We start from the raw sequence: 17,555 nt of genomic DNA on the forward strand, positions 1-17,555 counted from the left end.
GATTTCAGTGCATGTCTAAGCCAAATAGTGCCTAGAGCTTTTACTGTATTTTCTTGTGTGGAGAAGATGACAGTGAGCTTAAACATCTCCCCTAATGCATTACAACGGACTGTGCAAAGTGCACGTCAACGAATCAGCTGTCCATTTTCATTTCTGAAAGACCAAGTGTACAAATATTCTGCTGAAGGACCCTGCTGTAGCCTCTGTTCTTAAATACATACTTTATGTTTTGAGACTTGTGTGCTGGCTTTCTTCTAAAGTATATCAGACTCACTTTTTTTATCTAGGCTAGGGCTGGTATACCTTCAAAGCACCCTAGGATGTTCAGGTTCCTTCTCCTGGGAGGAAGCCTACAAGAGCATATCCTTGCTCAGCCTTTTTTTCCTACTTGCTCAATATCACAACAGCTCTGGGACAGAACTCACCAAGACTTTAGCCTCCCCAGGGGCCCCTAGAGTCAGGCTGAGTTTCCTCACAGGCCTCTCTAGAGGGGTCTGTCCTCCTCCCAGACACCCACACAAGTGAAGGGCCTAACAAGAGACCCTGATAACCAGCTGCACAGCTCCTGCCTTCCCCCTTAGGGACAGAGAGGCCACAGCTGCTTTAGTAAGACAAAATAAGCAGAGGGATACAGGTAGCATGTAAATCTTATGTCCCTTCAGATGCTGGGCATCCTGCCTTCAGGCAGAGTTAGAGCTCTTCCTTTTTGGTCCTATGAGCTAATACATAAAGCATCACAAGAAAAAAGCATTAGTTATGAAGGAAGTTCACAGGAGTACTTCCTGCTGCCTTTCCAGATACAGGCAGGGCCAGGCAGCTGGTGTGTCAGTATCAGGCAGGAGCTGCCCATAAACCCCCTGTTCCCATGACATGGCCAAGCTTATCCCTTAGCCATGGGACTTGTGTAGTTCAGACCAGCCCTGTGCCTCCTCAGGGGATCACCAGCTCCATAATGTGCAATGGGCTCCTGGTCAGGATCATCTCTGCCTTTACCCATGCACAATTTACCTTTCCCACAGGTATTATAAATGACGGATGATGTTGATAACAAAGGGTTTTCTCAAGGCCAAAGTACAAGGCCTAAGAGAGTGGACATTACCTGTCAGTGATGCCTCGTCCCCTAGGCTGAGACTGGAGCCCCGCTGTGGCTGGAGATGCCTCAGGCACTACAGGACAGCCTGCCTCGCTCCAAATGCACTTCCAGGTCCTGCTATGGCATAAGAAAGAAGAGACCTCACACTGCATATTTTCAATAGTAGGGGTTTAGTTTCTCACTTCCCCTCCCCTACCCCCGATGAGCCTTATGTAAGAGCTTGCCCCCCCCTGCAGGCCCATATAGGGGATGCTGACTTCCTCCTAGGTTCCAACAGATGAGTCCTGCCTGTTTGCCCTTGTTGAGACAGCCTGGCTTATATCCTTAGAGAGGAGATTGGATTCTTCCCTGCCTCCTATACATGATCCTGGTCTCATATCCGTTACTCATTATGGGAACCTAGCTCCCTCCCAGGCTCCTGTAGAGGAGCTTGGCCTCCACACAAATCTTTTAGAGGATGTTGTCCCCCACAGGGTCTCATAGGAGGGCCGATCGTCATTCAAAACTCTTATAGAGGGCATGAGCTCCCCACAAGATCCTATGGAGTAGTCTGGCCTCCCTCGTGGCTCTTACCCAGGAGCCTACCCTTCCCATGAGAGTCCGCATACCAAATGACCCCACACCCGCCGCGCTCCCAACTGAAGACCCCTCCCCGCCCAGGCCAGGCTAGTTGCGTCCTTCCGTGCATTACGTAACCTCCGCGCTGCTGACTGGAAGGGAGCGCGCAGGCAGGGGTATCAGCCACCCCCTTCCTCCGCCCGCAGTACCCGTGGCTGCTGCTTGGTGGTGCCGCAGAGTATGGCCCTGGTGGAGGCCGTGAGGGGGCCCCGCAAGGCCCACACCAAGAGCAGGCCCGAGGTCCAGGGGGAAGGCGGGGATCGGCTCCGGGTGAGGCTCCTCCGGTCCTCGTCCGGGCTGCTTCCGCCGCCTGCCGGTTGTGGTGGGTCCGGCGAACTTAGAGGGGCGGGGAGGAGCCTGCGGGGTTGGTACACGCCGTCGGGGGGGGGGGCGTTCGTCAGCCCTTTGTCTCGTGTTCGCGCCTATTCCCGAGTGGGTTTAAAGCGGCGGAGAGGGTGTCAGCTCCAGGCCGTGCTTGTGTCCGTGTTTGTTTGTCTGCTGCTGGAAGCGCCTAGATCGGGGGGTGTGTGCCTATCTGAAAACATATGTCCCATCCCTGATCTAGGTATCAGCTATGGCTGTGATTCCAGACCAAGTTTTATTTAGTGGGCAGGTAAAGACTGAAGGGACTACTGGTCACAACAGTAAGTGTGTCATTGTTTTGATTCAGCCCATAACGTGTGCGAGGCAGTCACATCCTAAGACTGCTACCTGGGAGAATCCGTACCCTGCAGCAAAGTGGGGATTCACTGGTGACACTGCTGCCCGTTAACACGTGTATAGAATGTCTGGTGGCTGCTGTCTTTGGCTGTGCCTTCAGGTGTAATTCACTGTGAAACAAATCCCTGGCAATGTCACGTGTGGAATCCATATTTCTTCAGTGTTACAATGACCCATTCCTGATATTTTTGTGACTATTATTTTGCTCACCTCTGTTAATACTGTGTTTTGAGGGCCCTGTTTGGGGCTGAGTCGCATTAAAGGACTTTTGAATTCCCATGCTTCAGAAACAGGCATGATCTGGTGAAAAGCTTGTTGAAAAATATTTACAGAGGGTCCTGCCCATGCTGGGGCAACTAATTTATCCACTTTGTTATTGCCTTCACTAAGCTTCCTGGAAGGCCTGAATGACTGCGAATATGCATAATAAAATATGTACATTTACGAGTATTCACAAGATGTAATATGGCTTTTAACAAGATCCACAGCCTGTGATTAGTGACTTCTTGTAAAATTGCCCTTTCTATACGTTGAACAATGCCTACAACATATAAAGAATCGCAGACAATATTAAGAGCATCAGACCATCGCTGAAATGCTGCAATAACAGCACTTAGCTCTAGTGTTTGTAGTGAATTGGAAAAATGACCAAGTATATTCTGCTCTTTCCAGCCATCGTATGTTTGCCAAACATATCTGGCTGTGTGATTGATTTTGCTTGCATCTGTAACGACAGTTAATCCTACAACAGGTTTACTAGAATAAAAGGTAACATTTTCAAAGTGATCATTCTTTAGCATTGTAAACATCTTATGAGATGGAAAATGTATATTAAGAGGACCAACAAAACCTATCAGAGCAGACTGAAAAGCAGAGCTAGATTGTTGTGCCCAGTCTAACCATACCCTGGTAAGTGGCAAACAAATTTGTGATGGATCACAGCCCATAATTTCCTGACAACGTGAACGACCTTGTACAATCAAAAGAACAAACACTTCTAACCTAGTAGTTACAGTTTATGTAATCAATAAGGCAGGAAAATCCATTCTAAAATGCATAAAGGATCAGTCTTTTGAAGATCTCACTGTGCTAGTAGACTAAATGGATAATACTCACTGTTGACAATAAACAAAATAACCTGTAAATCTGGATTCCATTGAGAAGCATAAGAGGTAGTGATTTTTGTCATGATGTGATCTAAGACCTCATACTGAGCTTTTGATAGAACTTTTTTTGTTCTGCCTTTGATTCACCCTTTAAAAGGGGCATGAGATCGGTCAGATCATCATTTGTGATTCCACACAAAGGGTGGATCCATTGGATATCACCCATCAATTTCTGCACGTCAGACAAGGTTTTTATCTGTGTGGTAATTTTAACTTTTTGAGGCCTAATTTGAGTTCCGGAAATGATCCACCCCAGATATTTCCAAGGGGCTTCATGTTGCACCTTGTCTGGTGCAATTACCAGTCCTGCTTTTGCTAATTCTGATTGTAGCAGGCAGAGCAGATGGTCCTTATTTAGATCTTTGCCTGTGTCCTGGGTTCAGCAGTAGCAGTCATGTTTTTCCTTTGTGTTAGCTGGTGCAGTGCTGTGTTTTGACTTCCAGTTTGAGAACAGTGTTGGTGAAGCCGATGTTTTCGGTTGTTGCTAAGTGATGTTTACCCTGACCAAGGACTCTGTGAGGCTCATGCTCTGCCAGGGAGGAGGGGAAGCTGTGAGGAAGCAGAGACGGGGCGCCTGACCCGGGCTAGCCGGGGAGGTATTCCATACCACAGCACGTCATGCCCGGGGTGAGGGGTAACTGGGAGTTACCCGGAAGGACAGGGGCTTCCGGGTGGAACTCGCCTTCTTGGCCGGTGGTATCGTATTCTCTTCCCTTGTTATTTTCCCTTATCATTGTTTTAGCTGATAGTAGCGGTGGTGATTTGTTGCTGGACTGTTCTTGTCTCAACCCGTAGGAGTTGCACTCTCTCGATCCTCCTCCCCGTTCCTCCGGGAGCGGGGAAGGGGAGAACCCCGGTGGGGGGGGGGACACAGACCTCGATTGTTGTCAGCTCGGCGCCACTCACTGGGAGTGAGTGAACAAGTTACCTGACTGGGTTTAAACCACGACAGCCTGCAATTAGGATATCATCCATACAGTGATAGATAACACGTTTTTGCATTTTTTGCTGGATCGGTTGCAATGGCCAGGCAACATACAGTTGACAACACGAGAATTTTTCATCCCTTGAGGTAAAACAACCCATTCATATCTCTTAGCAGGCTCTCCTTTGTTAATTGCTGGGACAGAGAAAGCAAATTTCTCACAATCGCTTGGGTGTAGACGAATTGTGAAAAAACAGTCTTCTAAATCAATTATTATTATATCCCAGCCCTGAGGTATCATTGAAGGGCTAGGCAAGCCAGGTTGCAAAGCTCCCATGTCCTTCATAACTGCATTGATAGCTCTGAGGTCATGTAGCAGTCTCCATTTTCCATTTTTCTTAGGAATGGTAAATATTGGAGTATTCCATGGACTAGTGGATAGCACAATATAGCCTGCTGCTAACTGTTCATTGATCAGTTGGTGAATATGGGACAGCTTTTCTTTTGTCAGCAGCCACTGATCAACCCAGACAGGCGTTTCAGTAAGCCATTGCAATTTATAGGTTGGCCGTCCTTCAATGGTCACCACTAAAAATTTCCTGTGGTCAGTTTCATTCCCATTTGACTGAGAGCAGCTCTTCCAAGCAATGCAGTAGGAGAAGGCATAACATACGGTCTAATTTGGGTATGACTTCCATCAGACATAAACACATCCACCAATTCTTTACTGATTTGAGTTGATAGCATTCCCCCTATTCCAACAACTCCTGCTGTGGTAAGTTCCAAAGGCCAGGTCTTTGGCCATTGGTGATATGGTGTAATAGTGACATCAGCTCCTATATCAATTAACATAGACAACTTAATTGTTTGATTATCACAACCTCTTATAGAGACTTGGTCCTCAGGTTTGTGCTTTGCTATGTCTAAAGCAAATAAAATCTGTGGTATTTCCGTGGAATTCCAGGCCTGATTTCCTCTAATTTTTGGCCCTGTCTGAGGGACTTTTGCCTCAAATGGAATTAATTGAGCTGTTTCCAAATTTTCAGGGATGTTGACTGGAGGAGCATGCGTTTGCACCATGATCCCAATATTTCCAGTATAGTCAGCATCAATTGCACCGGGTAATACAAAGATTCCTTTCCTTGATGTTGATGATTGTCCCAGTAGCAAAGCACATAATCTGTGACCAAGGGGCCCATTTAATTTAGATAGAATGCAATGAACAGAAGTATCAGTTATGGTAAAATCTATTGCTGTTGCCACGTCGACTCCAGCACTCCCTGCAGTGGTGGAGGGGATGCAGTCCAGACACCCTGATTTTGTGTCATCGTGCGGGGTGGCATTGCGCTCTCATTCAAGTTTCCCAATGGGGTTCCATCTTTTTTGAACTTTGAACGACATTCAATTGTCTTGTGGCCAAATTTGTCACATTTAATACATTTGGCTGCAAAATCAGTAACACCACACTGAGGGGGGTGGGTTGCTGAACTAATTTTCTTTACAGTACATGCTTTTTAAAATGTCCCAACCGTCCACAATTGTAACATCTCATAACTTTAGTACCCCCACGATCACCCTGACCTTGTTGTAGAAAGGGTTTAACAGCAGCGGCAAAGGCAGTAGCCATGTATCCAGCCTTTTCCTCTGCTGTGCCCACTTTAGAACATGCATCCATCATTTCTTGAAGACCAGCAGATTTTGGCAAAACCTGCAAAACACACTTACAAGCTGGGTTAGCATTTTCCATAGCCAGAGACATAAGCATCCATTCTTTAGCATTAGATGCCAGATCAATATTCTTTTCCATAGCCTCTGTCAATCTGTCAATAAATTGCATGTATGGCTCAGTAGGTCCCTGCTTTACTGATGTATATGAAGGATTAGGCTTTCCTGCTTCCAGCACAGCTTTCAGAGCAGCTAAAGCCAATTGCTGTGCTTGCTCTAAAACTTCAATTTTCATATAAGCTTGTGAAATTGTCCCTTGTCAGGGGGAAATTTTTCCTTTCCCAATACCGTTTCAGATGAAACACCGTGCAAAAGGTGATGAGGATTACACTCTGAATTCTTGTCTGCAGCCCTTGCAGCAAGCTCCTCAAACCCACTTTTAAAATGTAGGAGCTGTGAAGGAGTTAATAAAATTGCAGCCACTGTGAGACAATCATTTGGAGTTAGAACATCATTACTAGAAAAGAAAGCAGATAACATTTGCTGTGTATATGGGGAAGACAACCCATACTGAGTAATTGCTCCCTTAATTTCTTTCATAGCTTTCCAGTCCATAGGAGTCCAGACAGATTGTCCCTGAGAATTTATAATAACAGGGAATGCAGCGGGAACATCTATCGGTAAAATAGTACCGTCTATGATTGCATCCTGAATGCAGCCTCGCCATCTCATGCCACTCAGATTAGCTTTATTAGATGTAGGAGTCGGCAGTAACAACACATCACAAGGACTGATCTGATCTGTTTTTTCCGGTTTTTCTGTTTTTTTCTGGGGCTTGCTCCCTCTCCTCCCCCAATTTGTCCAGACGGTCTTGCAAGTCCTGCAATTGTTTATCTAAGGATTTTGTCCATTGTCCCCAGTTCCACTCATTTTGTGGCTCCGGTGGGAGCGATGCAAGCGGTGGTGTAGGTGGCGGAGGTGGGTATCTATTCGGAGTTACACTCTCCTCCTTAGGAGACTCCCACCCCGGCAAAAATTCTTTGAGATTAAGTTTAGGGGCAGTAGCAGCACGAAAAGGGTTAACATCAGTTTGTTTCGTTTGCTCAGTAGCCCCTGCAGGCTCCCGAGTATCAACTGGAGCTACCGCTGATAAATGCATTGTCGACATAGGATAGGGGAAAGGCGCAGGGTCCTCAAACATTCGTACCTTACTGTGCACCGGTTTTTGGCCAGAATATTTTGTGCCCGAAACAGACGACCCTGCCATGGCTGTAGCGCCGGCTGCTGAATCTAATGTAGGTGCCACACCCTGCTGTTGTGAAGGCGAGTCAAAGAGTGCTGTAAAAGCAGATTTTTCAGCCTCTCTCTCAGCCTTTATTGCTACTAGAGTCTATTTCATTAGTTGCCGGGGCAGCAAGAGATTTTGCTTCCTTAGACCCACAAGTAGCTTCATCCCACAGGTATGCCCCAATTTTTTCCCAAGTCCTGAGATAAAGAGCTTCATTAACCCCCTTGATTAGCTTTTTCTTTACTCCAGAGCAATAGTCTTTTTAACAAATTATCGTCATATTCTATCCCTCTCACAGAGAGGATATGCTGGAAGAGATTAAGGATGGCTGTTTCTTCTTTACTTAATTGATTCCCCATCCTAACCCTCTTCCAGACCCCGTCAGCTGTTACCTGATTTGCACTGCGCAGTGTCTTCCGGGCTCACAAGGCTCCGTTCCGAGGCGTCCACCTCCCGATCCTGGTCCTGCCGGATCGAACCCAGCCGATGTCACTGCGGCTCCGCGTTTTCCACTTTCTCTGGTGCCATGCGCTTTAATTCTTTCAGCTTCAATATGAAAAATAGGGGGGTCCCTGTTCGGGTGCCAGTATATATATGGACTCAGTTGCTGCAGTATATATATGGACTCAGTCAGAGATCAATATGATCAGACAAAAAGCCATTTATTACAAAGCCTTAACCCCTTAAATACTGTTTCTTACATGCACTTACAGTGATTTGGCATATTATTATTGGATACATGTCTTGAAGACCCTTTGTAACTAACATATAATTGTTTAAGCACAGGTGTGAGGACTTGACCTCGAAAGCTTGCCAAAAGTCCACAGTTCTCATTAGCTTGGTGAAATCCAGCTTCTTCTTATCTTACTTGTTTAGGCTTCCTCGGGCCTCTCATGGCCTTGCTGTATCTTTCAGGATTATTCAGAATTTATGTACCAATTATCCATTCTCCTGTGAGAACACTGCCTCCACAGACGGTGACAGCAAAGTCCTCAGGTTGTAGGTTTGATTAGAGTGTCCTTCTCTTATACGGATGGCCTTACAGGGCTATACGAGCTCCATTTGCCTGGGTTTGAAGTTAGAGTTGTCCTTCTCCTAGGATGGTTGCCCGAAGGCTAGTGAACCCATCCTGAACATGGACACACTTTGTCTGACCCATCAGTTGAGACCTGTCTGGCATGGGAGACCCTACCAGAGGCATGTGCCACCACCAGCATAGCTCCCAACCTCACAAGGGCACACAAGCTCTTTCCCCATGAGAAGGGGGTGTCAGCAAAAGAGTTTATCAACCCTATAACTGTGGGATCTTGCCAGAGGTTCCTTTGCCCTGCAATGCATGTTTAACACTTGAATTTCCCAGACATTTCTAGGCCCTGACCAGGATTTAGGGATTATAATGCAATGAATCTACTACCTGAAAGGAGGTTGTGAGGTGGGGGCCGGTCTCCTCTCCCAAGTAGCGAGTCATAGGACAACAGGAAATGGCCTCAAGCTGTATGAGGGAAGGCTTAGACTGGAGATTAGGAACAATTTCTTTCCTGAAAGGGTTGTCAAGCACAGGCAGCCCAGGGCAGTGCTGGAGTCACCATCCCTGGAGGTGTTTAGAAGATGTGCAGATGTGGCACTTCGGGACACGGTTTAATGGTAGATTTGACAGCGTAGGGTTGTCGTGGTTTAAACCCTAGCCAGACAGCTTGTTGTTCACTCACTCCCAGTGAGTGGTGCTGGGCTGAGAGCAATCGAGCCCCCTCCCCCCCCGCCCCGGGGCTCTCCCTTCCCCGCTCCCGGAGGAACGGGGAGGAGGATCGAAAGGGTGCAACTCCCACGGGTTGAGACAAGAACAGTCCAGCAACCAATGTACAACACAAATCACCACCGCTACTACCAACGACAACAATAAGAGAAAATAACAAGGGAAGAGAATACAATACCACTGGCCAAGAAACGAGTCCCACCCGGAAGCCTGTGTCCTTCCGGGTAACTCCCAGTTACCTCCCACCCCGGGCATGACGTGCTACGGTATGGAATACCTCTTTGGCTAGCCTGGGTCAGGCGCCCCGTCTCTGCTTCCTCACAGCTTCCCTCCTCCCTGGCAGAGCCTGAGCCTCACAAAGTCCTTGGTCAGGGTAAACATCACTTAGCAACAACTGAAAACATCGGTATCACCAGCACTGTTCCCAGGCTGGAGGTCAAAACACAGCACTGCACCAGCTACCAAGAAGGAGAAACATGACTGCTACTGCTGAACCCAGGACAAGGGTAAACACTTGGACTCAATAATCTTAAAGGTCTTTTCCAACCTAAATGATTCTGCAGTTGTAACGAGACCATTGGGCCACCTTACATTGTCCCTTCATTTCCATGTGCAAATGGCGGGCAGCATCCCTACTCTGAGGGCTGGCACTCTGCTCTCCTGTGCTGAGTCCACTCTCTGCCACAGCCACGTTTGTCTGCTGCCCTGACCCTTGGTGAACCTCCCCAGTGTGACTCTGCTGTTGAAGCAGCTGGCTATTCATAGCTGTGGGTTTGAAACAGCTCTGGGGCTTGAGTCGTGAGCTACACTTTGCGTATGTCCCTCGATGAGCTTACTGGGGTGCTGTTCTGTGGTATGGCCACTCCCTTTCAGCAGGATGAGCCTGAGGGTTTTTTAGCATCAGTTTTTCTGTGCCCCAGCTTGACTGTGTGCTAACCTGGGGCAGCCCTTTGCTTCAGGTTGCTATGTGTTGAAAGCTGGCTGAATTCATCGGGGTGAGGGGCAGATGTGACTGTGCTTGCTTGAAGAATTTCTTGATACCAGTTTTCGTACACTGAAAGGTGGGTTCCAACAGGACTGACCCTTACATATGCAATGCTGCTTGGATGTCACTTCAAAATTCCTGCTGCTTTTATCTGTTCCTGGAAAGGTAGGTGTGCTATGGAATGATGTCAGCTACAACAGTTGATTTGGGCAACAGAGTCTTTTCTTGTACGTGTATATATAAATCTATATTTTATATAGATATATATATATATGAAACTTTCTTTTCTTTGCAGAGATAGTGTGGGATAGGGTCGATCCAGTTGGTGCAAACCCTTTGGGAAGAAGCAAAGAAAATGGGGGAATTCAGGGAAAAGCAGAAACATCACTGGAAGTTCAGGTTGTTGATCTGTCACCATCCTTGGTGATGGATCCTGGCTCCTGGCTCGTGTCTCCCACCATGCCCCAGCCCCCTGTGTGCTCTCAGTGTCTGTCGCTGCTGGGAAGTCCTGAGCTCCTTCCTATATGTTGAAACCCTGCTGCTGAACTGTGCAGCAAGCTTCTTCTCAACTTCCTTCTCATTGCCACATCTTCTCCTTTGGGTGCCTTTTGGTGCCAGCTGTCGGACGGGCTCAGCGCCAGAGACACCAGCCTCAACCAGGAATGTTCTTAAAGCATATATGTGTATATATATATATATATATATATATATATATCATATATGTAGTGTTGCATGATCTCCATAGGTTTTGCTAAAATTGGCAAACCTTTTAACCTCTTCTGGCTTGAGATTCCTTTGTCTGGAAAATGAGGGAAAACTGCTGTAAGTTTGGACCTAGCAGAAGGGAGTTGGCTTCCCAATTTTCCTAGATTCTATGGAGATGATACAGTACTATATATTGATTTATTTCATTTGTAGATTTCCTTTGCATAGACAGGTGGAGGCATAGAAGTATAAAAGGTGGATTTTGTGAAGATGCTTTAGGTGGACAGGTCCTTAAAGCCATATTAGTTTGAGCTGTCCCTCTTTGTTTCCTAAGACACTTAGTCTGTCCTGGAATTTCAATGGTCAGTGATGTGTTGACTCTGGCTCTGTTGTCTTCAGAGATAGAGCTGATAATGGACGCAATTCACAAAACCAGGAATCTGCAGTACGAGAAGACCATGGTGGTAAAGCAGACATGCTGCTCTATCTTGCTATATTCATTAACACTGCAAATGCACACACACAGTGCTAGGGCAGTCTTAAATATGAGGGTCTTCATTTGCTGCATGCAGACACAATAATCATGAGATTGTGGCAACTCACGCAGACACAACAGCAAGAGCTCCAGCAGAAGAAGACCCTCACATTTAAGCCTGCACATTGTGCTCTGAAAAACTGAAGAGTACATCAAGGGTATGAGTAGTAGCAGTCTTGCAGGGTTGGATAGGAGTGATTTAGATGTCAAGGACTAAAATGCTATGAGCTGGAGGACTCTGATGAGTGTAGCAATGAAGGATTTGGAAAGTTAGGGGAGATTCTTCTGGGGCAGGGGGTTGGAAGCTGTGGCATGGCTCTTGAGTTAGCTCCAGCTCTTGGGTCAGGCCTGGCTCCTCAGAAACTCATGCCCAAACATACCTACCAGAGGTAGAGAACCCTACACAGCCCTATCAAGGCTGTTCCCACCATTTCCATGTGGCGTGACCTTCCACCTTGCTGTGCAGCTCTGCATCTCCTGGCAGTGCATGTGCACAGCTTAGCTCACACATTACTGCTGGTTTCTCCTGGCACCCCTGCCAATTCAGGCTTCATGTGCTGTCTTCTAGCAAAGTGGCTTTAATCAATTTTAATCAAATGAGAGTCTGATTTCTCTTGCAGGCAGGAGTTACCAGCAGAGCATTGCCACACTGGAGAAGATCCGTGAAGAACTGCAGAAAGAGCACATCAAAGCTTGCGAGGTAAAAGCCTCCAAACACCTTCAGGTGGCAGTGTGTTCCTCTAGATGCCTGCTCCTCAATGCAGGGGTCTGGAATGATGCAGATTGGCCTTCTCTGTGTTGCCCTGGCAGTGAAGCAGCAGGATGTGTTGCAGCTAACCCTGTGCTGCTGAACTGTGTCTTGCAGCTGTCTGTGATCTGTAACGGAGGGTCAAAGGAGGCGATCCTCCCCCTGTTGTGGCACCTCTTGTGGCACCTCACTTGGGGTAATGTGTACAGTTCTGGTGTCCTCAACATAAAAAGAACATGGAGCTATTTAGGCTAGTCCAGAGGAGGGCCACAAGGATGACAAGGGGGCTGGAGCACATCCTACAGGCTGAGTAAGCTGTGTCTGTTCATCCTGGAGAAGAGAAGGCTGTGTGGAGACCTCCTAGTGGCTTCCAGTATCTGAAGGGGCCTAAAGGATGCTTGGGAGAGACTCTTCGTTTGGGACTATAGTGATAGGACAAGGGGTAGTTGCCTCAAACCTAAATAGGGAAGTTTACGTTGGATATAAGGAAGAAGTTCTTTACTGTGAAGGTGTTGAGGCACTGGAATGGGTTGCCCAAGGAAGTTGTGAATGCTCCATCCCTGGCTGTGTTCAAGGCCAGGTTGGATGGGGCTTGGAGCAACATGATCTAGTGGAAGGTGTCCCTGCCCATGGCAGGAAGTTGGAAGTGGATGAGCTTTAAATGTCTCTTCCAACCCAAACCAGTCTGTGATTCAATTCCCATGTCTGCCAATAAGGCTGTTGGTGGTGAGCCCACTGTGACATCCCTTGGTATCAGGTCTCCATAAAGCCCAGGCTGGCCAAACTCTTCCCTCCCACCAGCTCTGAGAGGGCAGTTGGGTATCCAGCAGATTCTCAGCTCTATGTCTTTTCTTCTGTGCAGGAGGGCATCTCTACCTACCTCAACCAGAGTGCCAGGTAAATTACTTGCTTTTTGGAGTTACTGGCTCCACGGAAGAGCTCTTGCTTTTTGCTTTTTCCAATCAGATCATGAGCTGTAGCTCTCCAAAGGGAATGGTTTAGGTGAAGCTCCTGCTCTAAGTCCTGTTCCCCCCTGAAAGATCCTGGGAAGCTGGACTCTGACTTTGGAGACAAGGTTTCACTAAGGAGAAGTTCTGATCAAAGCCCTGTATGTAGGCATTTGTGGAGCTTAAGGATGTCCAAGCTTGGGATCCCACCACTCTCTGCAGTTTGGGCCCTTCACTGATTCAACAACATGAGCTATATAATTCCCAGTGCCACCTTAGTGATAGAACTTCGTAAAATGCTGTGGTTGTTTGGTGAATCATAGAATCAAGACATCTCTTTCAGCCTCATCCACCATTGCCTTCCATCCCTTTGACACAGGTGGCCAGTGTTTCTGTCCTGTGTAGTCTTGTAACGAGCACTTCTCATAAGCAGACCTAATTTTTTTTTTGTGCTCTCTGTTTCAGGTGAGCCTGATTATGCCACAGTTGACGGCTACATCACTAGATGCTGTTGATCCTGTTTGTAGGTTCTCCAGGCAGAAGCCACTGTTGGTCTGGCCAGTGTGGTGGTGTTTCCAGTTACTCCCAGCTGTGAGAGAAACAGTGTTGTTTTCGCATATTTGGGGATGGGGCTTTACAATATTAAGACTTTCCAATCTTAGAGCTTTAAGATCAATAGTAAAACTTTCAATATTAAGAGTTTTCAGTACTGGGGTGGGGCTAAGTTACTAAGGCAATGAAGGAAAGAGTTTGAGATATACTAACTCAGACACTCTTCTGTTAAAGACAACATCATCTTTTGGATGAAAGATACACTGTGTGGTTAAAAAGAATACTCTCTATGTACAGCCTACGAAACTAAGCTGGTGCCGGCTAGTTAAACAGTAAGCTGGGGTACCACATGTCTGCCACAGAGTTATGAAATCAAACCAGAAAAGGATTATGTGGTCAGTAATGATGTGTGCCTACTTGCTAGGACACCCACTTTTTGCAAAAACATTAATAAAGAGCTGCTTCGCTGTTGTGTCTACCGTGAGCTTATGTTTTTACCTAGAGACCATTTCTCACAGCAGCCACACAGAACTGAAGTGCTTCTCCGTCTCAGCAAAGTATCTGAGGTCTCAGATAATTATCTGCACACTCAGAAAGTGCCTGCTACAAATCTGTGCGTGTGATCAGCAAACTGCTTGGACAGATATCCCATCTTCACACTCGGGGGAAGGAAAGGAATCTAAGCGATGGACCCAGTGCAGGGGCCATCTGTGTCAGAAGAGGGTTTTGATTTGAAATTCTTCTAAAGTGCAGCCATCTGAAAGAGGCTGGAGATAACCAAGAAGTCATACGTGCTGAGTGAGGGGAGTGTGCACAATGTTTTGGGACACTGGCTAATGTATAAGGCATATATATCTCACTCAGATCTCAGGTTAAGCTTTTCCCTGTTGCTCAAGTCCTTCATTAATGGTGATTAAGCTTGTAATTTAGGTTTAATTTTGGCCATGTCTCTCAGATCACTGTTGTGTACGTGGAGTCATGAGATCATGACAAGGGTGGCTGACATAGACCTCTGGAAAGAGGCCAGCTCTGCATGGCTTCCAGCACCTTGCTGGCACAGGAGTGTCAGGGTAAGATGCACTGGGCAGAGGAGATGTCCATGGCTGGCATGAGATGGGTGCATATGCCAGGTCAGATCCAAGTTCCTTTGCCAGGGCTGAGTGCATGAGGCTGATATGGTGCCTTCCTCTGCTGCAGCCGGGCTGAGCCAGCAGTCTCAATCCCTCACTTTCAGAAATAATAAATTCTTCCACTGATCTTATGAAGACAAAGAGGTGGGGGGGAAGCTACCAATGACTTGCAGTATTCCAGGAAAACTGTATGGCCCTGCAGTAGAAAAGCCTGCCCCACAACTTGCCGCCTGTATTTGTGCAGTCAAGTTAATCAGATGTCTGTACCCCAGCCACAGCTCTGAAAATGCTGCTCACCACCAGCCCCATGCAGGCACAGCGCACTTTGCACACATAATCACACACTTACGTGTGTATACGCAGCCATACGCTTAATCACACATAAGTGCACATGTAATCACACACTAAGCCTTGCAAACGGAAATTGTTAAACCAAAGGTAACTATTCCAGGAGTAAAAGGAGAGATTTTCAGTTACCATTTTTGAAGACAGTACCTTGAATTAAATGGCAAAACAATTTGAGGGCAATTATATACATTCCTGAAGGAGGAAGCAATTAGCTAGGGAGAGATTTGGTTGTACAACTAGGGTTAGAAATGAAAACCTACAGGGATCAAATTTTGGTTTCAATGGATCTATTAACGAAACAAGATGAGGAAAAGATAGACACAGTTGTTGCGGTAAAAGAGGGGATTTGAACCTTGCCTAGAAAAGACCTAGGGATATGCTCTTATGAAATGCTAATTGAACTACCTTACATGAGTGAGGTTGGTAAAGCTCCACAGTTCAAAACCAAGGATAGTTTTCTTAAGAACTATATACTGGGGTTGTTGTCTTCCTTGTCTTTTCTCAGAAACAAAAGACTTCTCGCCCCAACTCCACAGCTGGAAATCACTGTTCATACTATCCAACTGGGAGAATGGATCCTGATCAAGATCTGGAAGGATTCAAAATTATAACCAGACTGGAGGGCCTGTTTCAAGTACTGCTGACCACTGAAACTTCTGTGAGGACTGGCAAAAAAGGCTGGACACACTACACTAGGATCAGAGCACCAGTGGAACTCCTGTCTGAAGACGGGCAGTGGCATGTACAATCAACTAAGACCCCTGTGTATTAAGAGACAATAAGTATACGTGGCTGCTTCTAAAACTTTATGAGAACCTTTATAAGATTATTTTGTATTTGCTGTGCTGAAAGCATAGATATTGGGGAAAATGTGGAAAATCATAGGGATAATTAACTCTTACCTATCAAGAGCTCAAGGTAAAAATTTGGAACACTAAGCCCATTTTGACCAAATGAGAGGAATGCTAGGATATCCAGTTAAATTGTGGATAAATATTACTAAGAAAAAAAATTCACAAACTATCCAATTTCATGCCTGTCAAGTACCTGAGAGTGAAGATCTAAAAGATCAAAGAAAGTTAAGCAGTTAGAGATAAATACTTATGCCCAGAGTACTACCTCCACCCATACTGGGAATTGCCTTGTCTCGGGTGGAGTGATGTTTGGTTTACAACCGCCTTTAATGGGTGGATCTCACCCAGTGCTTAGGGAAAATATCTAAGAAGTAAAATTACGATGTTTAAAGGTCACATAGAATCTGAATGTGGGGGTTTAGAAGGTGGTCCTGTACCACTTGCTATTGTAAGTGCTGGTGGAGATGTAAGATAAGTTCATGGCCTGGAGGCAGATGTGACAGGAGGGTATTCAATTGCTAGGTTTAGAATGGTGGTTTGGGAGCCAAAGAGAAATGAATGTGGCCAGCCTGTGGACACTACAGTCCCTCCTTCCAAGATCTGAAGTAGGTGTTTCAAATAGAAACAGGACATAGAAATACAAATGCCTGGGAGGAATGGGTCAAATATTCAGGGGAAAATTTAAATAGAAGCAATTGTTACTGCATATGCTTCAGGATGACCTGCTGCACAGGGTGTCCCTTTTCCATTAGGATGGACTTGACACCGACAAGCAATGATGTACATAATCGCACCGTACCAGGAGAAGGCTGCCTGGGGAAACAAACCCTGTAAGTCCTTCTCATGCTTATTCCCTGCTCTGTGGTACAAGGACATCAGGGTGCCTCCTACTTCCTTCACAGCATCTGGTAAACTTAAAGCTTGTCTCTCATGACAGGCCGTGAATGCTACCAGGAGAACTCTAGAAGAATTAAAAACACATGCACATCTACTAAATGTGACTAAGGACAATGCAGGAAACTACATAGTTTTAAAAATCCCAAGAGCAGACTTAGGCTGGTACTGTGGGAAAAAAAATCCTAAGGTCTGCACTTCCTCCAAACTGGAAGGGATTCTGTGCAATTCTTCAATTGGCAATTCCATTTAGCCTGAAACTTGAGAGGGAAACATACTCCTCAAGGCATAGAGTAAAGAGAAGTATTTTAGGAACAACCTTTGAGGAAAGAATCCATATTGATTCAATTCGAGTCCCTCAGCGAGTTCCTGACGACCACAAAGCTAGGAACCAGGTAGCAACAGGGTTTGAATCTTTTTTCTTTTCTTTGTGTGTATGTGTTTTCGTAGGTTACAATCAATATAAATATGGATTGGATAAATTATATTTATTCTAATAAACAGAAGTTTATAAATCATGCCAGGGATGCAATAAAAGGAACTGAACAATTAGATGCTACCAGCAGGATGGCATGAGAAAATAGAATAGTTTTAAATATATTAGCTGAGAAAGGAGGAGTATGCATAAT

The sequence above is a fragment of the Pezoporus occidentalis genome, unplaced genomic scaffold (assembly GCF_034315485.1).
Source record: "Pezoporus occidentalis ecotype Australia unplaced genomic scaffold, CSIRO_AGI_Poc_V1 ctg157, whole genome shotgun sequence".
In the NCBI taxonomy this organism is placed as follows: domain Eukaryota; kingdom Metazoa; phylum Chordata; class Aves; order Psittaciformes; family Psittacidae; genus Pezoporus; species Pezoporus occidentalis.